The sequence below is a fragment of the Prionailurus viverrinus genome, chromosome B1 (genome assembly GCF_022837055.1).
Source record: "Prionailurus viverrinus isolate Anna chromosome B1, UM_Priviv_1.0, whole genome shotgun sequence".
Taxonomy (NCBI): domain Eukaryota; kingdom Metazoa; phylum Chordata; class Mammalia; order Carnivora; family Felidae; genus Prionailurus; species Prionailurus viverrinus.
In genome coordinates, this window is record NC_062564.1 from 91,590,395 (window position 1) to 91,617,380 (window position 26,986).

At 34.4% G+C, this 26,986-nt stretch overlaps 1 long non-coding RNA gene across 1 annotated transcript; it reads left to right on the forward strand.

Annotated features, from left to right (window-relative positions):
• The first annotated feature begins 11,137 nt into the window (after positions 1 to 11,137).
• LOC125164649 (uncharacterized) lies at positions 11,138 to 26,622 on the forward strand. Its single transcript, XR_007151846.1, has 3 exons — positions 11,138 to 12,249; positions 18,721 to 18,790; positions 26,579 to 26,622. It is a non-coding gene; the product is annotated as an uncharacterized LOC125164649 (long non-coding RNA).
• The last annotated feature ends 364 nt before the right edge of the window (positions 26,623 to 26,986 follow it).

A 26,986-nucleotide genomic window follows, 5' to 3' on the forward strand; every position in this document is an offset into this window, starting at 1 on the left:
TCTGTTTCTAGATTTACAGTACAGTGATATATAACCTCTTCGTATTATATTTACACAATACTTTAATACAGAGTAGAGATAAAAATATTAGAAGAAGAAATTCATCATTAAATTACTCAAACTGTATAGACTCCTATTCTAGGGGTGTTGACTTATGGGGTTTGTCTTTCATACTATTCTATCAATGGTATATAAAGTTTGTATTTAAAGATAAATAATTTTTTCTTCTTTTTTTATACCCCAAAGTCATCTTTATCCAAAAAGAGACTATATAAATACACTTTATTACAGTTTCCAAAACTCCTTAATTGGATGAACCATTATTTTTATTACTGCTACCTACGCTTGTTCTTAACAGTTTAATTTATAAATAAACAGGTTCTACTTAGTTTTCATTATTTTTTGTTTCACAGATATTATTGGTCTTCAATTGGTAATGATGATCCACTATACATTTTCATTTGTTTTATTGCTAGATATACACTATTTTATCCATTTGCTTTTTGGAATACGAGAAAGTTGAAAATTAGTTTTTTTTCTCCTCATTTTCCTTCTCCTTTATTTTATGAAATTAAAGTTTAGAAAATATCCAAGACAATGATATAAAACTAAGGGGAATAGTTCAGTAAAAAAATCTATTTTAACTTTGAAAGTATTTCTGTTATTGTCACTTGAAAACATTTAGCACAATTGCATAATTTGATATCATTAAGAAATTTTTCAATAACAAAGCTTTTTTTAAGTCTATTGATGGATTTTTACTTAAATTATTAATATTGTTTTATGTTTATACATCTTTCCAATATCTTAACAATCCCTTCCTAAATTAAGACCAAACTAAACATACCAGCATATTAATGTTTTTGTCACAATTCATGTATTTTAAACATATGGAATATGGCTGAGCTAATATTAGAATCAAAGAAGTCTGAAATAAAATGGTATTATAAAACCTTCTGAGTTACAGTTTGAATACTGCATGCTTTTATGACACAGTATTTCATATAGTGAACTATGTTGTATGTTGTTCATTCACTAATTGATTTCCACAACTAAGTATATATTGACAACTATTTCGATGTTACTTGTTTCAGATGCCAACATTTTGAAAAGGAGGTACAAATACAAAGATAAATAAAACAAGTTCCTTTCTGGAGGAATTTAAAATCAAAGGCAGAAAAAAGGATGGAAAAGAACAACTCCAAAGTAAGGCAAAAATGAGTAACTAGAGAGACTTACAAATAAAAGGCTATGAGGATTAAAATATTGAGGACAATGCACCAAGTTTAGAAATCATGAAACCTCCTTAAAGAAAGCACTGTTGAATTGAGAGAATGAATGAAGCTTGTCCAAGTAGTGATAGTAAGGAGTGCATACAAGATGTAGAGGTGATTCTAAATTAAAGCACAGAGGCAATCCAACCAGAAACATAAAGAAATAACAGTTGCTGCAGTTTGGTATGACATGTATATGGGCAGGGATAGCATTTCCAGCATGGTGGCACAAGGAGTTCCACAGATCCTCTCTTCAGAGTAATAACCCTAATTGGTGAAAATATGGGGGGAAAACATTTATAGTGTCTTAACACTATTCTAAAGGCATACACCAAATGGAAAAACATTTATTTAATAAATGCTACTAAGTCTCAGTAAAAACAGTGAGAGTCTGTGTCATCCGAGCCATGACCCATCGTGGTCTCTCCAGCACAGCCTGACAGAACTTTGTCCCAGGTATGTACAGCTGATAAGACTGGACTACTTCTTTCCTTAGCTCCTAATCTAGAGCTGTCGCTTCTCCCTGCATTGGGTAGGCCACTACCATTCCTCATCCTACCCACCTAACTCCTACCCCATCCAGCTTCGTGTTGCAGAAGCCCAATTCCATTCAAGAATAGCATTCAGTGGAGACATCCACGGCTCTCTTCTCCCACTCATCCTTCATCCACAAAATGAAAACTCTACCCTTGGTGGTAGGCCAATAATACTAGGCAAGGATTCTCCCTTATCCCAGCTCATTTGTATGAAGGAGTTTCCTCCAGGTGATAAAAGAGGTTACCTTCCCCTCCCACTAAAAAAAAAAAAAAAAAAAAAAAAAAAGCAAAGAAACCCATTTAAAAAGTAAGCAAAGGCTTTGAGTGGACCTTTCTCCAAAAATGATATACAAATGGCCAATAAACATATGAAAAATGCGCATTTCATTAGCAATTAGGTTACTAGGAATATAGAAATGTTAAGCTTGCTAGGTGAAGGCAAGGAACTATAAAGTTTTGAGAATCCCAGTATGATTGGAACCCAAAAGAGCATAAATATAGTTATAAACTTTCAAGAAAGATTAAAGTACGCTTATCTTTTCAGAACTTATGGTAAATAAGAAAAGATTCATAACAGAACTCTATAATTTATCTGTCTTCTAGAATGATTAGTATCATGGGAACACAGATTGAAGACAAATTTTGTTTGAGGGAAATCTTTATAGTAATGTTTATCAGAGACTTAAATGGTGAATAGGTGCCAGGAAGATGCAGAGAGGGTCTTGGTGTATACACAGCCCGGTCAGAAGGCATACAAAGTTGTAAAAATATATGGTACATAGGAGTTCCAAATGCTTACAAGTATAATTTAGAGTTTATATGAGTAGTGACAAAAAATTGATATTGCTTAGGTAGACACACAGACAGACAGACAGACCAGCTCATGAATGTCCTCTAAACTCCATAATGCTTATATTATGGAGTTATATTTTGCTTAAACTCCATAAACTCATTTGCTTAGTATGAGTGATTATTAGTAGGTATACAACTCTTTGCCATATCTTAAATGTATTTTGTCTGGTTGTATACCCTTCACAGTTTGCATAGTATCTCCTGCATGGTGAGACTTCAGTCAATATCTGTTGAATACATGAGATAATGGCTCTCGGTGTGTTTCCTTATATATGGGAACTATATGTTTTCTTCGTATATAAAAGCTACATCATTTTTATTTTGTTGGGGGCCACAAAATAAGGATGTTCGTGGCTGACTCTTGTTGTATCTCATCATTTCTCAAGGCTTTTCTGAATGTATCTTTATCTCTATGGTTATAAAACTGATGTGATTCACATGAGAAATATAATGGGTCAAACTACTCTATAACGAGGCCATACATACATGTATAATAATATATAATACGAATATTATAGGATGTGTGTTAATCAGTTCAATGACTAAGTGAATGCAAGCATTAAAAAGACACTTATTTTTCTTGTATCTAAATCAGAATTCTATTACAGCAGCATTTTCCTGTGGGTTTTGAAAACAAGGCTACTTTCTAAATTTCTTCCAGTAACATAAACTATGATGTGTGGTCACACTTTGTTAATCTATGAAATCATATTTTAAAAATCTTGGATTCTCTCAACCAAGGATGGAATTTAAATATACAATCTAGCAGCTGTTCGATGCTCATGTTCCATATACGATGGTTTGTCGGCTTTGAATCAATAACTTCTGCTAAAGGTAAAACTGGGTTGGATGGTCCTACAGTTCTGAGGACCTTGGCGGGGTGGCAGGGACTGCTTGGCAAGACAGCTGTTGTTTCACCTGCATAGGCTGGGACCATAGAGCCTATGCCATGAAGGTTGATTTGAACAATCGATCTTTCTTTCTCTCTGTGTGTTTCCATGATACCTAGTAGCTGAGTTTTTATGTGTTTTTATGAAATGTATTAACACAGTGTAGAAATGCATAGAAAAAGCCTGTCAGAACAGGAGAGAAGTAACTCTGTCTCTATCCACTGGTAGTGTATTAGTTGAAAGAAGTATTGATCAAAGTTTAGTATATGCTGTTTGATTTGACTGCTTATGGAAAAAAAAAGTTTTTAGTAGGCCTAATAATTTGATAGTGGAATTACTAAATTAAGTTGGATTTTCTAAGAGAGTTTTAAAAGTTTGGCTAAATACCCCAAAAGTGACTCATACCATTTTTATAATAACTTTTGGGTCATAGTTATGATGTTCTTTAGTTAGGATGTATAACATTCTCAAATGTGATTAGGATTGATAGGCCTTCAAAATAATTGGCAAAAAATGGTTTTTTATTTACCAACTGTATCGTGTATATTTATCACACATTATTAGTGTTTTCAAGGTTATACAGTCTTCAAATGTTTAGTACTGTTCAAAGAGTAATCTTAACCCATCAACGTAATTTAGAAAAAAACATCAAACTGAGAAAAAAAAAGTGTGTATTTTTGTTCTGACTCTGCTGTTGACTAGCTTGGTTACATTGAACAAATCTTCCTATTTTCTGGGAGGCAGCTTCTTTTCTATAATAAAGAGTTTGGAGTGCAGAGTCTATTACCAGTTTTCCACTTCCAAAAGTTTATCTTGCCAGAAGTATTTCTATGAATAAAGTACATGTTAAAATCATTTATGTGAGGGGCGCCTGGGTGGCTCAGTCGGTTGGGCGGCCGACTTCGGCTCAGGTCAAGATCTCACGGTCTGTGAGTTCGAGCCCCGCGTCGGGCTCTGTGCTGACGGCTCACAGCCTGGAGCCTGTTTCGGATTCTGTGTCTCCCTCTCTCTGACCCTCCCCCGTTCATGCTCTGTCTCTCTCTGTCTCAAAAATAAATAAATGTTAAAAAAATTTTTAAAAAACATTTATGTGAATTTTGACCAAAGATGAAGGGATAATTACTTTTTTTTTTTTTTTAGGTATTCGACCTTCCCACATAAATGTATAGGTTATCTTTAATACTGCAAGTGAGCAATGAGTGATACTGTAAGAGAAAGACATCAATTAGTTCTGTTCTGGGGCAAAATGCCTTATAATTTTTATTTGATATATGAGATACAGTTCCTGTTTTTCTCTCTTTCCTTCCCTCATAAATTCTTTCCTATTTAAAAGTATCAAAGATATTTTTGATATCCAGCTTCATTCTTCTGCATACTGCTGTCCAGTTTTCTCATCACCATTTGTCGAAGAGACTGCCTTTTTTCCATTGCATATTCTTTCCTGCTTTGACAAAGATTGTTGACCATATAGTTATGAGTCTATTTCTGGGTTTTCTATTCTGTTCCATTGATCTATGTGTCTGTTTTTGTACCAGTACCCTACTGTCTTGATCACTACAGCTTTGTAATATAACTTGAAATCCAGAATTGTGATGCATCCGACTGCTTTTCTTTTGCAAGATTGCCTTGGCTACTGGGGGTATTTTGTGGTTCCATACAAATTTTAGGATTGTTTTTTCTAGCTCTTTTAAAAATGCTCGTGGTATTTTGATAACGATTGCATTAAATGTATAGATTGCCTTGGCTAAGTATATTTTAACAATATTCGTTCTTCAGTCAATGAGCATGGAATGTTTTCCATTTCTTTGTGTCATCTTCAATTTCTTTCATAAGTGTTATATAGTTTTCAGAGTACAGGTATTTTACCTCTTTGGTTAGATTTATTCCTAGGTAAGATGGATGAAAGTCCTAAATGCGAGAAAGGAAACCATCGAAATCATAAAGGAGAACACAGGCAGCAACCTCTTTGACCTTGGCCATAGCAACTTCTCACTAAACCTGTCTCCAGAGGCAAGGGAAACAAAAGCAAAAATAAACTATAGGGAAGCCATCAAGATAAAAGTTTTCTGCAAGACAAAGGAAACAATTAACAAAACTAAAAGGCAGCCTACAGAATGAGAGAAGATATGTGCAAATGACATATCTGATAAAGGGTTAGTATCCAAAATCTATAAAGAACTTAGCAAATTCAGCACCAAAAAAATGAATAATTCAGTTAAGAAATGGACAGAAGATATGAACAGACATTTTTCCAAAGAATACATACAGATGGATAATAGAAACACGAAAAGATGCTCAACATCACTCATCATCAGGGTATATAAGTCAAAACCACAATGAGATACCATCTCACACCTGTCAGAAGGGCTAAAATTAACAACACAGGGAACAACAGGTGTTGGCAAGGATGCAGAGAAAGAGGAACCCTCTTACACTCTTGGTGGGAATGCAAACTGGTGCAGTCACTCTGGAAAACAGTATAAAGTTTCATCAAAAAATTAAAAAAAAAAAGAACCAGCAATTATACCACCAGGTACAAAAATATAGATGTGAAGGGACACATGCACCCCAATATTTATAGTAGCATTATCAACCAAGGCCAAACTATAAAAAGAATTCAAATTTCAATGAACTGATGAATGAAAAAAAAAATTGTGTGTGTGTGTGTGTGTGTGTGTATAATGGAATATTTCTCAGCCATCAAAAAGAATGAAATCCTGCTATTTGCAATGACGTGGGTGGAGCAAGAGTGTATTATGCTAAGTGAAATAAGTCAGTCAGAGAAAGACAAATGCCATATGATTTCACTTATATGTGGAATTTAAGAAACAGATGAACATAGAGTGAAGAAAGAAAAGAGAGGGAAACAAACCATAAGAAACTCTTTTTTGTTTATTTATTTTGAGAGAGAGGGAGAGAGATTGCACACGCACATAAGCAGGGAGAGACAGAGAGAAAGGGATAGAGAATCCCAAGCAGGCTCTAAGCTCAGCACACAGCTCAACGTGGGGCTCAGGCTCATAACCATGAGATCATGACCTGAGCCTAAATCAAGAGTAGGATGCTTGTTCAACTGAGACACCCAGGCCCCCCATCTCTTAAGTATACAGAAGAAACTGAGTGTTGATGGAGGGAAATGGGTGGTGGCTGATTTAAGTGGGTGATGGATATTAAGGATACCTGTCCAGTGATGAGCACTGGGTGTTATATGTAAGTGATGAATCACTTAATTCTACACCTGAACGAATTTTACCATATATGTTAACTAACTAGAATTTAAATAAAAACTTGAGAAAAATCATAATATATATCTGATATATTTGATTCTTCATCTTGTGACAGATAAACAAAAAGGAGGTCTGATCCCGGTAAAGATCTTTGGATTATTTTTTCTCATTTTCTCTGACTTATAGTAATGTCTTGTTTTAAATCTCAAATGATTAACAATGATGCCATTTGATTTCATTATTTTTTCTTTTTAAATTTTGTTAATGTTTTTATTTTATTTTTGGAAGATACAGAGACAGAGTGCCACTGGGGTAGGGGCAGAGGGAGAGGGAGACACAGAATCCAAAGCAGGTTCCAGGTTCTGAGCTGTCAGCACAAAGCAAGACACAGGGCTCGAACTCACAAACTGCGAGATCATGAGATGAGCCGAAGTCAGATGCTTAACTGACTGAACCACCAAGGCGCTCCTATTCTTCAACAAAGAACTTCAAAGTATTTTGTTTTTTTTTTAAGTATAAATTCACTTGACATAGTTATGATATAAAGGGAATGTCTCAAATTTGGTCTCTGTTTTTTGCTATAAATTACTTTTTGGGAATTGAATAGGCTAAATTATACTAGTTTTACCAGCTCCAAATATTCAAAAATAAGGGAAGTGTTATCACTTGGCAAAAGAACAAGGAAACCCCTCAGCCTAACTCAGCAGGGTTGTGCAAAGGCCTCCTGACATGGGCAAGTAGCAAAAACAAACAAACAACAACAACAAACCAGCCACTACGCTCAAGGCATTCACAGCAAAATCTGGGGAGATAGCGCTAACATACAATAAACCATACACAACAGGGTAATGTAAGATTAGGTGATAAATTGTATGGTACAGCCTTTAAATATTTCTGATCTTAGAAAATAGCTTCAAGTTAAGTTTTATTTGTATCCATTTGCTTAGTGTGATATCTATATAGATTAACTTCATGGGTCTAGTATGTATGGGTCTAGTATGTATCCACCAGCCACATGTGGCCATTTAAAGTTCATTTTAAATGAAATATAATTAAATTAACAAAAAAACAAAAAAAAAAACTTCAGTCTACATTACATTTGCTACTTATGGTTGATAGTTACCATCATGGATGTTTCAAAAAAACAAAAAACAAACCCCAAACTTCCATTATTGCTGAAAGTTTTATTGGATTTGCTTGAGTAATTAAAAAATAATTATGTCATTAAGTAATCAAAAGCAATTTGAGAAACTAATAAAGATAAGAACAATGAAATAATTGAGTATTAGGTGAGATGTGTGTAAAGTGCTTACCTCAGTGCTTCTCATAAAGTAAATGTATAAATATAGCATATTGCTATTGTCATAATTATGGACCAAGTGATATACTGGATGAGTGATATATGTTATCTGTAGTGATAATTGCTGCATTTTCATGTACTAGGAAATTTGAAATATTCCATATTTTTGTAGATAGGAAATATATTTTGTAGATAGGAAAATTAGATGTGGAAAGTTCACTTAGGTTAAACCCCGGGCACAGACTGGGGTTGGAACCCAGATTTTCCTAAAATAGAAGCTCTTGTCCCTTTTACTGGATTATATTCTCCCCCTAGATTAAAAAAAACAAGTAAACATCATGCATCTGCTTTGAAAAATGCCAGAGGAAGACAATTTATTGAGCATCGCCTATGTGCCAGACCTGACTTATAAATTTAATCATCACTAGAATCAAGTCTGATTTTCTCTAATTTTAAGACTATTAAATTTAGACTCAAGAGGTTATCTCTTCATGAACTAACACAACTATTTTTAACAATTGTCTCCAACAACATAGTTTGTACTCTTTTATCAATTTTATTCTTTTTTCATACTTTGTTTATTTTTCTAGAAGATCAAATCTTTTCTCATTGTATCCTAAATATTTCTAAATATTTTATGTTACTCTTATGGAAATGCTCTGCCAAATACAAACTAAATACCCAATGTATGCATATAACAGAAATGAATTAAAATGTATGTATATGTGTGTGTTTATACGTGGTATAGTCATACATGTATTAATTTTGTGTGCTTAAATGGAATTTGAGGGACAGAGATTTATACAGCAATCATGTGTTAAATGGAATGAAGCACCCAATAGTTTACTCAAGCATTGTTTAGAGTTCCATAAATAAACACAGGCTATTTGCATTGATGAATATGAAATGTGCTAAGATGAACAAACAACAGACATAATTATTAAATGGGAGTGACAGGAAATAGATAAAAACCACAGCGTTCTTCGGATGCAAGTTAAAAAGAAAACAGACATATTCAGCTAAACAAAATGCAGATGAATATCTGTTACATTTTTAATTTTAGTACATTTATGTCAACATATTTCAACACTAGATGTCAATATTTTAAATTCAGACCAGTGTTTGCTAAAAGAAACTTTCATGATATTTTTATAACATTCAATCTACTCTAGAAAATATAATGAAACATGTAGTGTTAGTAAAAATAAAAATTGTATTTGCTTTCTGTTGAGTAATTATATGTTTAGAATGCTTGCAAAGATGGACATTTGACCACGGACATTGACCGTGCCAGAAAGGTGGTGTTCAAGAGGTGTTAGTATTGCCTGTTTTATTGCCCAGTCTCATTTTTCTCTTATATTAACCACAGGGGCTAGTCTCAGAGAATAGTCTTCTGGTAGGCCATTCCCCTCCCTTCCTTTCTTTTGGTGACCAGTTTGGAAAAAGGAGCATGCACTGATAGCTGCTCCATTCACCCCAACCTTTGCATAATTGTGTGGGAGGGGCCTAGGCTTTAGCCTGCTTAATAAAACAAAAACAAAAACAAACAACAAACAACTACCACCACCACTGGGCAAATTTTTCCTTGCTTTGCATTTTTGTCCTGTTCCTGCTACAGAGTTTCCAACCATGTGACTCAACACATGTGAATAACTGGAAGAAAATTGTAAACTTATTTATTGTGTTCATGTTCCTTTGTCTAACATAAGTTTCACATTAAAGTGATTTTCTAGTAGAAAAGCATATCTCTGGGGACACATTTCAAATAGACCTTTCTTATAGCCTTCAACATAATGAACAGAAATAGAAAGCTAAAGAAATTAATTGGCAAACTAGCCACTTATATCCGGATGTGTATAAACAAAGCTACTGCTAAAACAGAACAGTAACTGTGTATTTCTCATTGTGATTTCTCAGTGAAAAAATATTTCTATTGTATCTACGCAATCCTTGGCATGTGAGAATCTCCCAGTGTGACTATAAAATATCTACTTATAATCATTTTTCAGTTAAAAAAAATCATAAGAATTTCACAGGTATTCTGTTCATTGGCGAAATTTCAGGGCTAAAGAATGTGTTCTATTCAGATTCTTATTTCTCTTTCTCCTATACCTTCAGAAGAAGTAGGGAAGTTATCTGTGGGCTTTATCAAGCCCTCTGTTACATTAAAGAAAAAAAACAAACACAATATTATATGCTGTTTCAAGCATTTTAAATAAATGGTTTTATGCTGAGTCATCTTGCTGCTTTGAAATAGTTCATTTGAATCATTACAAGTTCACGACTATTTCCAATAGTGAGGAAAGGAAACGGGAGATGGAAATGCTAGAGGAAGAATAGGACCCCACGTCTTTCAAATGTGCAGTCTGTGGATTTTGATGAATAGTTTTCTCTCTTAAAGTTTCAGTTCTGAAATTTTACCCTCAGGAAAATTCCACTCCCTATAGTATCTGCCTTTCTTACATTTCTCGAAATGTGAAGGGCAGAATTGTGAAAATTTACAACTATGAGAATAAATACTTACAAATGCCACATGCAGATATACATACTGAGTGAAGCAAAAATGAGTTATTATGGCTACAGCAAAGACGCAAATCAAACCAAATAGAAATAAATGACTTGTGTCACCCCCTTTAGAGCAACACACTATGATAATACAATCTTCTAGGTCACCTTTGTCTCATTATGTCATTTTATTGTAATTTTTTCATAAAATATTCTAGTTACATGATCACCATGAGCTTTGTGTGGGTATTCCCAAATTCATCTTTCCTCAGTCAGCCATTATAATCCTAGAAAATCATGATAAAGTTTGAGTTACATTTGGTGATCGTTTGTTGAGCACTTGCTTTGCTCAAACTGCTCTAAATACAGATGACAGAAGGATGATTAAGGACTGATTATGTTCTTTTTTTTTAATTGTCTTTAATCTTTATTTATTTTTGAGAGAGAGACAGCATGTGAGCAGGGGAGGAGCAGAGAGAAAGGGAGACACAGAATGCGAAGCAGGATCCAGGCTCTGAGCTGTCAGCACAGAGCCCGACGCGGGCTCACAAACTGTGAGATCATGACCTGACCCGAAGCTGGACACTCAACAGACTGAGCCACCCAGGCGCCCCCAAGGACTGATTATATTCTTGTTTCTTATCGTCTTGCAAGGAAGCTGTCACAAATCATTTCATTCAAGTGTGTTAAGTATAATGGTACGGGGTAGAAACATGCAAAAGGGGAACGCGTGACCTAGCTTCAGTTGACTAGCATGTAAGAGAAGTTTTCTAGAAAAGGATTCAGTCTTAGCTGTGTAATATCAACTGATTACAAAGAGGGCACCAACAGTTTCTCCCATTCATGTAGGCATGTGCCCCTCTTTCCATCCAGTTGGGAGTCATTTTCCCATTGTCTTGAATGTGCACTGGTCCTGAGTCGTGTTTTAATTAATAGAAAATGATAGGAGTGATATTGTATGACTTTTAGGCCCAGGATTTAAAAGACCTAGCAGTTTCTGTTAACTTTTCTTGGAAGGTACTCATTGTAAAGAAGTCTAGATACCTTTGAGAAGAGATAGTCTTTGGAAACAGAGAGACGCTAAATAATAAGACTAAGAAACGGAGAGAGAGAAGTCGACCCCTAACCATTTCAGCTGTACCAGATGAGGCAAGACACTTATCAGTGACACCATTTTCTGTGCCCAGCTCTCGATGAGTTGTCCCAGAAACCACATGAAATGGAAATGCATGAGTCGTGCTTGTCTTCCCAAGGAGTAGAATGATGAGCAAATATTTTTTTTTTGTCATTTTAAGCAAGTAATTGTGGTGATTTGTCACATAGCAATAGATAAGTGAAAACACGAACAATGAAAATATGCAAGAATGAGGAGATGGAGGTGGGAAGTTAGAATGTAAGATATAGGGACATTCCAAACTTTGCAATTTCATTTTCTATGGGCAACATATGACTATGTCCTTAACAATATAACCAATTATTTGCCATGAATTATAATTTTAACTGGATAACTTGAACTCATTTGTACAACATTTGTAAGTACGCAAAATTGTGTCTTTTCAGTAAAACTGGCTGTGCTTTTCCCCAGATGTCCTTTCTTGCTTTACATTGTAGAGGCTTTCGTTGCAAGACACATCTGTCCTGAGAATTTTCAGGTGCTTACTTGAGGTGGGTTAGAGGAAATGAAGTAACATGGATTTGCATTCTAAAATGTTATCTTGAAAACTAATAAATCTAACCTTTCCAGGCGGATGTATGGAGGTAAAGGTACTAATTGATCATGTTGGCACTGAGGTGGTGTTCATTCTGCAAAGGCCACGTTAATTCAAATTGATGTGATTCAAATTAACCTTAATCAGCTTCTACAGACTGTGATTCCATTACAGGATACATTGCAATTAGACTTCTCCTGTCTTTATCTGCCCCATGGCCTTATGAAAGGGTTTACTTTTTTGGGGGGTTTTTAAATGTAAAAAAATATTTAATAATAACTGTTTACTTATACCTATCCTGTTATCATTACTGGCTTCAAGACGGGCTCTTTACATATTTACTTTTTTGGTTTTGTTTACTTGAAAAATATTCAAAATACTCAGGTTAGTGTGACCTACATTAACCTTAGGCATTGTTACTTTGCTAGAGGATAGGGTGCTTTAGGAGAAGAAAAGCAACAACGTGTACCAGCTTTCATTTTGTTGTTCACAAACCAAATGCTCTACATTTAGAGAGTCAGGTGGTTAAGAAATGTATAAATTTGATCATAAATCATAATACGTGATAAATGCACCTTGGAAAACATAAGTGTGAACATAAGTGGTTAAGATGGATATGGCCTTTGAGAAGTATGGCTATTTCTACTTTAATTATATAAAGTGAAGCAATTTTTGTGATTTTCTGCCTACTTTGTTTCTACCACACTGCTCTTGGAATAATTTCTGAAGTCACTCCTTTCCTTAAGGATGCTAAATTCTTCTTTCGTATGATGTATCTCAGAGATTTTGCCTCCAATTTTATTCTAAAACAAAAAAAGGAAGGAAATAAACTGTTCTTTATCATTTCCACGCTTAGAGCTCTGATCACATATTCAGTAAATACTGCTGAGAGAGATGTTGGGCCCTAAAATGCAAGAGCTGGCTTGCATTTGAACATAACTCTTCCCTAAATAGTATGACCCTAGATAAGTCACTGAGCCTCTCTGTGCCGCCATCTATAAATGAGTATAATACTACCCACGTCATAGAATTGCTCTGAAAATGAAATAAGCAAATGCATGTATATTTCCATATCCTACATAACCAGTGGCTTGCCACAAATTATGAAGCATCTGCTAGCCAAGTTCATTAGAATCTGGTACTTCATTCAAGTAATTAACTGTGTATCTGATACGTTTCAAAGCAAGATTAAAAACCATGGTTGTGTCATGCAGTTTATCATACAACAAATGATAATTTTACGTTTTTGAATTTATTTCTAAGAAATCTAAAGAGACAAGTTAAGACATATTTAGCTATAGTTTGACAAATCCCTTTCATTGTATAAGATGCACTTTCATAAAACAGAGCCTTATGTGAATTTCATAACATAAATAGTTTGGCTTATACTTCATATGCCTTTCCCAGTGTGAAAGAATTGAAAGATAAACAGGAGAAGTTTAATTAATTTCTTTTTTGTAAAAAGAAATCTGTTTTGCAAAAATTATAAAAATTTTGTAAAAATGCAGTTTAGTTTTTAAGATGTAATAAGTATGTCCTTTCATATTTTTGACCTCATGGGAAATAATAGTCTAATCTCAATATTTTCATTATTAATGTATCCAGTGACTACTGCTGAAAGAGATAGAAGAAGGGATAAAGGCAGAATTGGTAACATTAGAAATAGAGTAAATTTAGTGATTAAAGTTCTTGGGAATTTGTAGCTGAAACAACTGAGGTCTTTGGAGTAACAGAGCTCAATGAATGAGAAAGAGATCACTGGATATCTTATCCACGGATGGTACCATTAGCGAGAATGAGCAGGGGACTGGGGTGGCAGGAATTATGGTCATTTAAAAAAAAATTCTTCTGATGTTTGTTTATTTTTTGAGAGACAGAGAGAGACAGAGCATGAGCAAGGGAGGGGTAGAGAGAGGGAGTCACAGGATCCAAAGCAGTCTCCAGGCTCTGAGCTTCCAGCACAGAGCCTGTCCTGGGGCTCGAACTCATAAACTGTGAGATTGTGCAGACACTCAACCTAGTAGGAGCCAACAACTGGAGAGAAGTGCATAGTCACTGACCATGCTTTCAAAAGTTTGCCTTTACATAACTCTACTTTAATTCAGCAAAACTTAATCTCCTTGAAAATGCTCTAAGGAGTCTTGTAATGACTATGCGCTACTCCGGTTTTCTCATTGCTTCATGATTCTTTAGCCTTACATCCACCTAACATGGAAACTTGTATGTAATAGGTGCTAGGCAGATGACTAAAGGATGAGCGCTTGAATGAATAACATGTCATGATAATTTCCATAGGCCAGAGCACAAGATAAATATTAGATGGCATTAATCTTTTCTTACTTCTTCCCATGGTGTGTACACTTCCTTGGAGCTAGTTAATTTGCACTCTTCTTTTGTATTTACCTTTTCCATAGTGCCAATCTTCATCAGAGCAATGAGTTGGAGTTTTAATTAAAGGAAAAATACCATATCAGGTCAAATCTTCTACAATTAATTGCATGTGGCAAACAGCTCAAAGGTGTACATAATACATTCAGCAAACAAACATGAAAATTAATTATAAAAACAACTCCAGTCAAATCCAATTATAGTATAGTCTACTTAAGTATTGGAGTCAAACTATAATTGGCATTTATAAATCAACAAAAATAAATCTATACAATAATTACATGAAAATATATTAAGACAACATAGAGAAAAGGTAAAATGATCGTATTTGGCATAAATCAAGTGAAATTTATCACCTGTTTGAAAACTAAAAGAGGACTCTGTTTGGGCTGAAGTTTTCTTTACAAAATCCTCCTCAAAGAATTTTGAGTGCATATTTTCTGAAAGTAAATAGTTTGCAGTCCCATAGCCAAAAGTGCTAATAGTATGCTGGGGTGAAGAGAAGTGCTTAAAAACAAGCAAACCGATGAAAAAAATACATAAATAAAATAAAAGCAACATGCTGAGATAAATTCTTTAATGAATTTTTTAAAATACCTTTAAGGGCGTTAGATCAGTTTTTAATCTAGAGCTCCTAGGGATTTCTTGTTGTCTACTCAATTTGGATAGCAAATAGAAGCATTCACTTTAAAATACATGTTCTATGTTTGAAACCACACATATAACATATAATATATATATATTATATATATGTGTGTGTGTGTACGTATTTATCAGCACAGTCTAATAGAGAATTGCTGCAATGTTGAAAGTGTTCAATATCTGAATTGTTCAAGAGGCAATCACTAAGCACATGTGAATATTGAGCACTTAAAATGTGGCTAGTGTGGCTCAAGAAATATATTTTTCATTTCTTAACTATGACTAAAGTTTAACTTTAAAAAACAAAATGTAGCTATGGACTACACAGACTATATACATAAATTAGTATTTTATTGGTATTAAATTGGTATTATATACATATACATAATATCTTAATTAAAAGCTGAATACTGGCTCTTTTAGTATTAAGTATGTAAAAGAAAGAAATTCTGAGAATCATACAACAGATATCATAAAGTTTACAACATAAAATTTGAAGTATTTAAACTGTCTTGTTATCATATTTGTTTAGCTTAATCTTGTTGGGATTCAGTTTATTTCTTTTTTTTTTTTTTTCTTTTTTTTTTTTTTCTTTTTTTTTTTTTCAACGTTTATTTATTTTTGGGACAGAGAGAGACAGAGCACGAACGGGGGAGGGGCAGAGAGAGAGGGAGACACAGAATCGGAAACAGGCTCCAGGCTCTGAGCCATCAGCCCAGAGCCTGACGCGGGGCTCAAACTCCCGGACCGCGAGATCGTGACCTGGCTGAAGTCGGACGCTTAACCGACTGCGCCACCCAGGCGCCCCATATTTCTTAAACAAGCAAACAAACAAAAGTTTGCCAAATGATTTCTGGTGCCATAGCTTTAGGCAAAATTCAAGCTAATAAGAAAAAACCCTAGCAGCCCTCAATTTGGACATTAGGCATTTCTGCCTAAGTCAAACATGGAGACATATGTATAAGAATTTGTATATCGGGGCGCCTGTGTGGTCAGTTAAGCATCCGATTTAGGCTCAGGTCATGATCTCACGATTCATGAGTTCGAGACCTGTGTCGGGCTCTGTGCTGACAGCTCAGAGCCTAGAGCCTGCTTCAGATTCTGTGTCTCCCTCTCTCTCTGCCCCTCCTCTGCTCATGCTCTGTCTCCCTCTCTCAAAAATAAAATAAAACATTACAAAAATTTTAAAAAGAAAGAAAACAACTTGTATATCAAAATTAGTCTTCACTCTTTAACTTTAAAGACAATATTTAACATTAACAAAATTGGCAAAATTACCACAAAATTATACTTCTACTTCCAGAGTTAACAATTAAAGGACATTTTTGAATATTTACAAAATAGATCCCTAAATGTGTAAGTGATCTTGCCATCTAAATTACATTTAAATAATTATTTTTTTTAATTTTTAAAGTTTATTTATTTTGAAAAAGAAACAGAGAGAGTAAGCATGGGAGAGGCAGAGAGACAGGGAGAGAGAGAATCCCAATCAGACTCTGCACTATCAGCATGGAGCCTGATGTGGGCTCAGGAGCTGTGAAATCACGACCAGAGCCAAAACCAAGAGTTGGATGCCTCTTGAATCGCCCTAGCCACCGAGGCATCCAATGTTTAAATAATTTACAACAGTTGCCTCAATTTGTGAAAAAAGTTTCAAACAGATATGTTTTCGTTAAGGACAATAATCAAGGTCACCTAATAGACAAATAAATCCGCTTGTACCACATATGTGGAAAGCCTACTCAGATACTGTTGAATTCCTTTGTTGGTACAGTTATATATATTAATTTAAATTAGCAATAACAGTATTTCAAATGTAAAAGAAACAACAAATATCATAATGCACAGCATTAAGTATAGTTTGACTTACATTTTGTACAGTCTTCCAAAGTCATTTATATAGACCCAAATTTAAGAATGAGAGAGATGAGCATAAAGTAATATACTTTTTTTTTTTACAAAGAGATGATATTAAGAAGCACAGCACAACAGGATGTGAATTATGATATAATAACTCATACGCTTTGCATTGTTAGATATAAGACTACACTGAGCTCCATTTAATGCACAAGGTGTGAATTATGGGGTAATAATTCACACCATGAAATGGTTTATTGTGCTTATAAACAAGCCCCTATACATTTTTTTATTAAAAACAGTAAAATGTTCCAATGTTACATGTTTTTAAAAGGAAATGTGAGAAAACAATAAAAATGGGAATTAGAATAATATCAAATGTTGTTTTGAGTCTTAAACGCAGCTTTTTTTTTAACCAACATATATATTTTTTTCTTTTCTTGACTGATGTTCCGACCCAGGAGGTTTTTTAGCAACCAAGTCAGTTTAACTACCCTATAGATCCTGCCAGAATCATCCCTTTTTTACAATTCTCCTCCCCTGCTGGGTCTTTTACCATCACTTCACAGTCACATAGCCCCCTGAAGTTTCACTTGTACCTTTTAAAGCCTGCCAGTTTAGTTCTTGTGCACACACACACACACACACACACACACAAATCCTGAAAGCCTCCCAGCTGTTTCTGTTGAGTTTTAGATGACATAATGGCATGGAGTTAAAGCAGGCATTTACCTTTGAACTTGTGACTCCTGTAAATGCTCTTGATTGTGAGCGGTTAACTCTACTGGAAAACAAGTTTCCCCCAACTCTCAGCGCTCTACCTCTGCCTCTCCGTGCTCCCAAGCTAGTTGTCAAGCTAGAAATTTCATTTATACTGGGGTTCACCGAGTCCTTTTAAATCTAAGTTCACGTTAAAAATGAAATACCAAGTTTTCACATATGGAAGGTAGTGAGGCTACTTTGGGACAGTAAGTATGGGTTAAACAGAAATCTTATGGAGCAAAAGTCTCGGATAATTGCTTGGAGAATTTGAAAATTTCCTTGGAATTTCCACCGAAGAGAGCCCATCTGGAGCCACTGCTATATATAAAAGATGTAGAACCAGAAGTTCAGAGTCATAGCCTTCTTTTTCTGCCCATAGCTTCGCCACTGGGTCATGGATATTAAGAGACAAAGATGACCAGCAAAGTTATAAGCAGTGAACGGAGAATAGGTGATTAAGCTAAATGATATCCCCAATGCTTTTGAGGGCCAAGATCTGTTGGATGGTAGGATACGAAGTTAACAAGGAAAAAAATGAGTGACAGTAAGGTTTATTCATTTATGGTACACTCCGGAGACAAGTCTAGCAATGTTTTTTTGCTTTATTTGTTGTTGTTGTGGTTATTTTGTTTTGTTTCACTTTGTTTCATTTTCTGCATTTTTGGAGGTAAAATACATATAACATAAAATTTGTTATTTTAGCTATTTTTAATTATGCAATTCACTGACAAAAGTATATTTGTGATCTTTTACCACCATTACCACCATTCATTTCCAGAACTTTTTCATCATCTCAAACAGAAACTCTGAACTCATTAAACTACTGTATCCCTTCCTCCAAGCCCTTGGTAAGTACTGTTTTACTTTCTATGAGTTCCTTTGTTTTTTAATTGGATTGTGGCACTGTATACTTTAGTGTGGGCACCATAGAAAACTATAATCTTCCCTAACTGTTGATGACTAAGCCACAAAATTCTCTTTAAGAAACATGACTCAATTTTTTAAAAGTGGACATGCTTTTATAAAACATAAATTTAATGAAATATTAATAGCTCCACAAAATTTATACTTTGATTTTTTTTTAGTAGGAAAATTTTTGTATTCTTGATGGGACCTGTCATAACAAAGATGGGATGAAAAATATTGATTTCAATTATTTTAGGGGTTGTTATGCAGATTGTACCCCATAGGGACCTGGAACTGTATCCAAAAATATATAATTTTTACAAGGAACATTTAGTACAAAGATGAAGCCTCCCTTGTTAACTGAAATCAATGTGATTCTTTTCAGATTTTACTAGAGTCTTCAAATTTTTTAAAGGGACAGACATGATTGGATGTATTTTCTAACAGCCATATCATTTATAAGATTTGTCTTTTAAGGTGTATAAGTTGGACTGTTCTCATTTTTATATCAGCACTCCTTTCCTAACATATTTTAGAATAAGATATGTAGTCATTATTAAATGTTATGAAAGATAATCTCAAAATGTAAGAATATAAAGTTACCAGGTTTTTTTTTTCAATGTTTATTTATTTATTTTTGGGGGGACAGAGAGAGACAGAGCACGAATTGGGGAGGGGCAGAGAGAGAGGGAGACACAGAATCGGAAACAGGCTCCAGGCTCTGAGCCATCAGCCCAGAGCCCGACGCGGGGCTCGAACTCAAGGACGGCGAGATCGTGACCTGGCTGAAGTCGGACGCTTAACCGACTGCGCCACCCAGGCGCCCCTAGAGTTACCAGTTTTAAATCAGATTTTAATAATCTTTAGTTGATTAAGACCTACTTTATTAGTGTTGAATTTAAGTTGCTTCATATAAGATATCCCATGGTACTAAAAAAAATCGCTAGTACATTAGCGGAGGTATTAACCGATTTCAGAATTACGGTGTATTTTGTGGATAGAAAGGAAAACTAATAATTACATTTTTAAACATTCTATCAAGATAAGATTACTTATAGCTGGATAAATTCTATTAATTGGGCTGTGTGAGGAAAAAGGATTCCCTCTGCCCTTCAAGGTCCTTCTAGCTGCAGCAATGGCACTAAGAATCAAATTGACATGAGAAATATTAAAAAGGGAAGTCAAATTTAATTTTGTATTTAAGGGAATCCACACAAACATTCCAAAGATAGGCAAAATGAGGTGTCTATGTCATCTGAACTAAGGAGAAGGAGATAGAGATCTAGGACTTCAAAAGGAAAAACTCAATTCTCAGAAAAATGACAAAGAGAACACATTTGGTAAACAATTTTCTGAGCCATTCAGAAACAATGAGACATAGAGAGGACTTTGCTCAAACAGGCTTTGCTAGGTTCCTCCCTGTCTACCATATGAAGTTCTTATTATAACATATAGATATCTATGGTGATAGCTTTCTTCTTAGAGCAGGTCCTCGATATAAATTCTTTTTAGACGATCAAAGAGGAAGTGAAGAGCTTTTCCTGAATCTGCTGGGTTTTGATTGCTTTTTTTTTTTAATTTTTTTTTTTCAACGTTTATTTATTTTTGGGACAGAGAGAGACAGAGCTTGAACGGGGGAGGGGCAGAGAGAGAGGGAGACACAGAATCGGAAACAGGCTCCAGGCTCCGAGCCATCAGCCCAGAGCCTGATGAGGGGCTCGAACTCCCGGACCGTGAGATCGTGACCTGGCTGAAGTCGGACACTCAACCGACTGCGCCACCCAGGCGCCCCCTTTTTTTTTTTTTTTTTAATTTTTTTTTTTTCAACGTTTATTTATTTTTGGGACAGAGAGAGACAGAGCTTGAACGGGGGAGGGGCAGAATTGCTTTTAACTCAAAATAATCTTCATGCCAAAGTGGTGCATCTTGGGTGGCTTGCCCTTGATCGCTACAACTGAAAGTCACTTAAAACATCTTCTGGTCTAAATGTCTGATGAATAAAATGGAAATTCATAAGCATATTCTGAGGAATGTATGAACTACTTTATGTAAAGAACTTGGAAAAATGTATGCCTTCGAACAGTTTCTGGTGCATAAGAAGTGGTATGTAAACGTCAGCAGTCATCATCATTGCTATCATTATAGCATATTATTACAAATCATTACAAATAATTATTTGCCTTAACAAGTTTGCACTTTACCCTGATATTTGACTATAGATGGCCTGGTGGAAAGCAGGTATTAATTTAATCGTCTACAGTTAGGCTTAGTCTAAAACATAGTCATATAGAGAATGAATATTTGTTGACATAAAAAAAAACAATTCTACTAACTTCCATGATACCTTTTAAGTAGTGACATTACTCTATGTAGCAATATATTTCCCTGTGTATCTAGATCGTTCTAAAAATTAACTCATACATGTCCCACAAGCAACATAACCACAACAACTATAAAATTATTACTGTGTATCACCCCTTTTTTATCACCCCTAAAAACCTGCCATTACTCTTTTATTCTTATTTTGGATAAAATTATATCCAATGTGATATTAACCATCCCAGACTTCAGGAAATTTATCACTAATTTCTATCCACTTAATCATATTTTTTCCCTGTTTCTACCTCTGATATATCTCTTAAAGTCATTTCCATGTCAATGTTCTGGGTGTGCTTTGGCTATACCTTCAATATTTTTTACTAACACCCCTGCCTCTACAGAATCTAATTCTACCTGCTGTCAGACTGACTCTATTTTGCCTTATTCATCTTTTTACTCATGAATAACAAAATAAGATCACCATGTCATTGTGCTAAGTGTCAACTAAATGGTTATTAATTGAGATGTTTAGTCTTTTAAACAATGCAATTTCATATATATATATATATATATATGTATATATATATATATCTCCTAATTAAAACTGTAGTCACAATGAAACCAAAAGCTAGTTCTTCAAAAAGAGAAACAAAATTGACAAACCTTTAGGTAGACTAAAAAAAGAAGCCTCAAATACATAAAATTAGAAATGAAAAAAGAGACATTATAAATGATGCTACAGACATACAGATAATTATAAGAGATTACTATGAACAATGTATGCCAACAAATTAAATAGCCTAGAAAAAATGGATACATTTCTAGAAACACACAAACTACTGTGACTGAATCAGGAAGAATTAGAAAATCTGAACAGACCAATAATGAGTCAAGAGATTGAGTCACTAATCAAAATAACTCCCCAAACAGAAAAGCCCAGGGCGAGAGGGCTTTAATAGTGAATTCTACTGAACACTGAAAGAGGAATTAGTACTCATCTCAAACTCTTCCAAAATACCAAGGAAGAACCAACACTTCCAAATTTATTCTGTGAAGCCAACATTGCATTGATACCAAAAGCCAGACAAGGATTTCACATGAAAAGAAAGCTATAGACCATATTCCTGATGAATATAGATGCAAAAGTTAACAAAATATGTTAGGAAACCTAATTCAAGAATACATTAAAATGATTATATACTATGACCGAGTGACATTTATCCCTGGAATGCAAACAGGGTACAACTAATGCAAATCAGTAAGTGTAATTCATCACATCAATAAAATGAAAGATAAAAATCACATGATCATCTCAAAAGATGCAGAAAAAGCATTTGACAAAATACAACACCTTTTCATGATTAAAAACCCTTAATAGTTTGGGTATAGAAGGAATATACCTCAACATAATAAAGGTCAAATGCACTGCTAATACAAATGCACTGCTAATATTATAGTCAATGGAGAAAATTTTAAAGGATTTCCTTTTATATCAGGTACAAGACAAGATTGTCCACTCTCACTACTCCTATTCAATATAGTTCCAGACGTGCTAGCTAGAATAATTAGGCAAAGCGTCCAAATTGGGAAGAAAGAAGTAAAACTGCCACTGTTTGCTGGCAATATGATCTTATATATAGAAAATTACAAAGAGCCAGTTAAAAAACTGTTTGAATTAATCAGTGATTTCAGAAAAGCTGAAGGTTACAAAATCAACTCATAGAAATTAGTGGGGGACCTGGGGGGCTGTCGGTTAAGTGTCTGACCTTGGCTCAGGTCATGATCTCGCAGTTCATGAGTTCGAGCCCCGTGTTGGGCTCTGTGCTAACAGCTCAGAGCCTGGAGCCTGCCTCAGATTCTGTGTCTCCTCCTCTCTCTGCCCCTCCCTTGCTCATGCTCTGTATCTCTCTGTCTCTCAATAATAAATAAATATTAATTTTTTTAATAAATTAGTGTAATTTCTTTATATTAATGATGAAGCATCAGAGAAAGAAATAAAACTGTCCCATTAACAACAGTATCAAAAATAGTCAAATACTTAGGGATAAATTTAACCAAGGAAGTGAAAGGTCTATAAAGTGAAAACTTTACAAGATTTTGCTGAAAGAGGTTGAGGAAGCACAAACTAATGGAAAGACATTCCATGTTCATGGGTCAAAGAATAAATACTGTTTAAAAAGGTTATACTACCCAAAGCCATCTCTAGCTTCAGCATTATACCTATCAAATACCAAAGGCATTCCTCACAGAAGTAGAAGAAACGATCTTAAAATTCATGTGGAAGCACAAAGACCACAAATAGCCAAAGCAATCCTGAGAAAAAAGAACAAAGCCAAAGGCATCACGGTTCTTGATTTCAAACTATACTACAAAGCCACAGTAATAAAAACAACATGGTGCTGGTACAAAAATAGATGCATGGATTGAATTAGATCCCAGCATTCGCAGTGAACCAGTATTTCACAAGGGGGCCAAGAATGCCCATCGGAGAACGAATAGTCTCTTCAACAAATAGTGCTAAATAAGCTGGAAAGACACACACTGAACAATGAAACTTGCTCCTATCTCACAAGATTCACAAAAATTAACTAAAAATACATCAACTACTTACACATAAGACCAGATGCCATAAAATTCCTGGAAGAAAATATAGGGAAGAAACTCACAGATACTGGTCTTGGTGATGACTTCGTGGACAAAGTGCCAAAAGCAAAAACAACAAAAGCAAAAATCAAGATGTAGGACTACATCAAACTCAAAAACTTCTTCACAGCAAAAGAAACATTCAACAAAATGAAATGGCAACCTATTGGAAGAAAATTTTTGCACACCTTATTTTGGATAAAGGCTAATATTCAAAATATACAAAAAGCTACTCCAACTTCGCAACAACACCAATAACAATAACAACAAATATGATTTTAAAATGGGTTGAAGACACAGTGAAAGAGACCATCAATAAAACAAAAAAGAATCTGCCGAATGGGAGAAGATATTTGCAAATGATATATCCAATAAGAAATTAATAACCAAAAAATATAAAGAACTTATACAACTCAACACCATAAAAAACAAATAATCCAATTAAGAAAGGGACAGAGGACATTTTTTTCAAAGAAGACATACAGATGGTCAATGGACACATGAAAAAATACTCAACATCACTAACCATTAGGAAAATGCAAATCAATATCACAGTGACACATCATCTTAAACCTCTGTCAGAATGGCAAGAATCAAAAAGATAAGAAATAACAAGTGTTGAGGATGTGGATAAAAAGGAACCTTGTGCATGGTTGGTGCAAATGTAAATGGGTGCAGCTATTGTGGAAAACAGTATGAAGGTTCCTCAAAAAATTAAAAATAAAAATGCCATATGATCCAGTAATTCCACTGGTGGGTATTTACCCAAAGAAAATGAAAAAAAAAATTGAAAAGATGCACCTCTATGTTTATTGCAGCATTATGTATTTATAATAGCCAAGATAAGGAAGCAACCTAAGTTTCCATTGAGGGAGGAATGGATAAAGATATTTTGTGCATGCATATGTGGCATATAGGTATAGATAGATATAGATATAGATATAGATACATATAATCTTTTATAGATATATACATATTCTTTTATACATAAACTTTATATACTATAGATATTCTTTTATAGATAAACTTTATATATTATAGATATTTTTATAGATACATTCATTTATATATAGGTATTTTACATATATATATGAATATTACTCAACCATAAAAAATGACATTTTGCCATTTGAAACAACATGGATGGACCTAGAGAGTATTATGCTAAGTGAAATAAGCCAAAGAAAGACAAATATTGTATGATTTCACTTATATGTGGAATCTAAAAAAACAAGATAATGAATAAAGAAACAAACAAACAAAAACAACAACAACAGACTTTTAAAAACATTGAACGAACAGGTGGTTGCCAGACAGGATGTGGGTAAGCATATAGGTGAAATCTATAGGAGAATTCAGAGGTACAGACTTCCAGTTATAAAATAAATAAGTCACGGAAATGGAAAGAACAGAATAGGGAATATAGTCAATAATATTGTAATAAGTTTGTATGGTGATTAATGATGACTAAACTTATTGTGGTGAGCACTGAGAAATGTATAGAATTGTTTAATTGTTATGTTCTACACCTGAAACTATATAACACTATATATAACACTTTAATTATACTTCAATTTAAAAAAAATGGTCAGAAGAACTAAATAAACATTTTTTCCATAGAAGACATCAAAATGGCAAACAGGCATATAAAGAAATGCTCAACCATCATCAGGAAAATACAAATTAAAACCACAGTGAAATATCACCTACTACCTATTAGAATGGCTATCATCAAGAAAACAAGAGACAACAGATACTGGCAAGGATATGGTGAAAAGGGAAAACTTTACATTGTTGGTGGGAATGTAGATTAGTCCAAACACTATGGAAACCCAAATGAAAGTTCCTGAAAAAAATAAAAATAGATCTACCATATGTTCTAGCCATTCCAATTTTGTGTATATACTAAAGAAAATGAACAGACTTTTGATGAATGATATATACACCCCTGTTATCACAGTGTTGTTCACATTAGCCAGTATTATTCACATGGAAAGAACTCAAATGCCCATCAATGGATGAAGAGGTAGAAAAGAGATGTGGTATAATATACAACAGAATATTATTCAGCTATGAGAAGGAAAGATACTGCCATTTGCAACAACATGGGTGAACCTTGTGTACATTAATTGAAATATCAGACAAAGAAAGGCGAGTACTATGTGATATCACTTATATGTGGAATCTAAAAAAAGCCAGACCTGTACATTAATTAATTAATTAATTAATTAAAATAAAAAAGTAAAATTGTGGTTACCAGGGGGTTGGGGGTGGGAAGACAGGATTGATGGCACTTAAGGTATGCACTTGTAATGAGTAACAAATAAGCAATAGAGATCTAATGCACAGTAGAATGAATATAGTTAGTAATACTATACTATAATGATGTAATGTGGTAAACTTTGCTTCAATGGCAATTATAGTATAATATGTAAATGGATCAAGGTAGCATGCTGTACATCTGATGTTTACAAATTGTAATGTGTCAATTTTTTCAAAAAATAGTTAAATCTATATTGTCAGATCTACATCATCTGACACTCTATTCTCTGCAAGTAATATCCATCTTTTTTATTTTATTATTTTTTTAATATTAAATTTATTTTCAAATTGGTTTCCATACAACACCCAGTGCTCATCCCAACAGGTGCCCGCCTCAATGCCCATCACCCACTTTCCCCTCCTTCCAACCCCCCATCAACCCTCAGTTTATTCTCAGCTTTTAAAAGTCTCTTATGGTTTGCCTCCCTCCTTTTTTTTTTAAGCAGCACTTTCAACAATAGCCAAATTATGGAAAGAGCCTAAATGTCCATCAACTGATGAATGCATAAAGAAGATGTGGTTTATATACACAATGGAATACTACTTGGCAATGAGAAAGAATGAAATAATGGCCTTTTGTAGCAACGTGGATGGAACTGGAGAGTGTTATGCTAAGTGAAATGAGTCATACAGAGAAAGACAGATACCATGTTTTCACTATTCTGTGGATCCTGAGAAACTCAACAGAAGACCATGGGGGAGAGGAAGGAAAAAAACAAACAAACAAACTAATATCCATCTTTAAAATAAATAAGTGGCAACTATTACTTCCCTTTGGTAAGTATTTAGTTTATTTAGTAAAGTACTAAAGTATGTATGAAAGTAATATATAGTCTTTTGCACACACAATATTT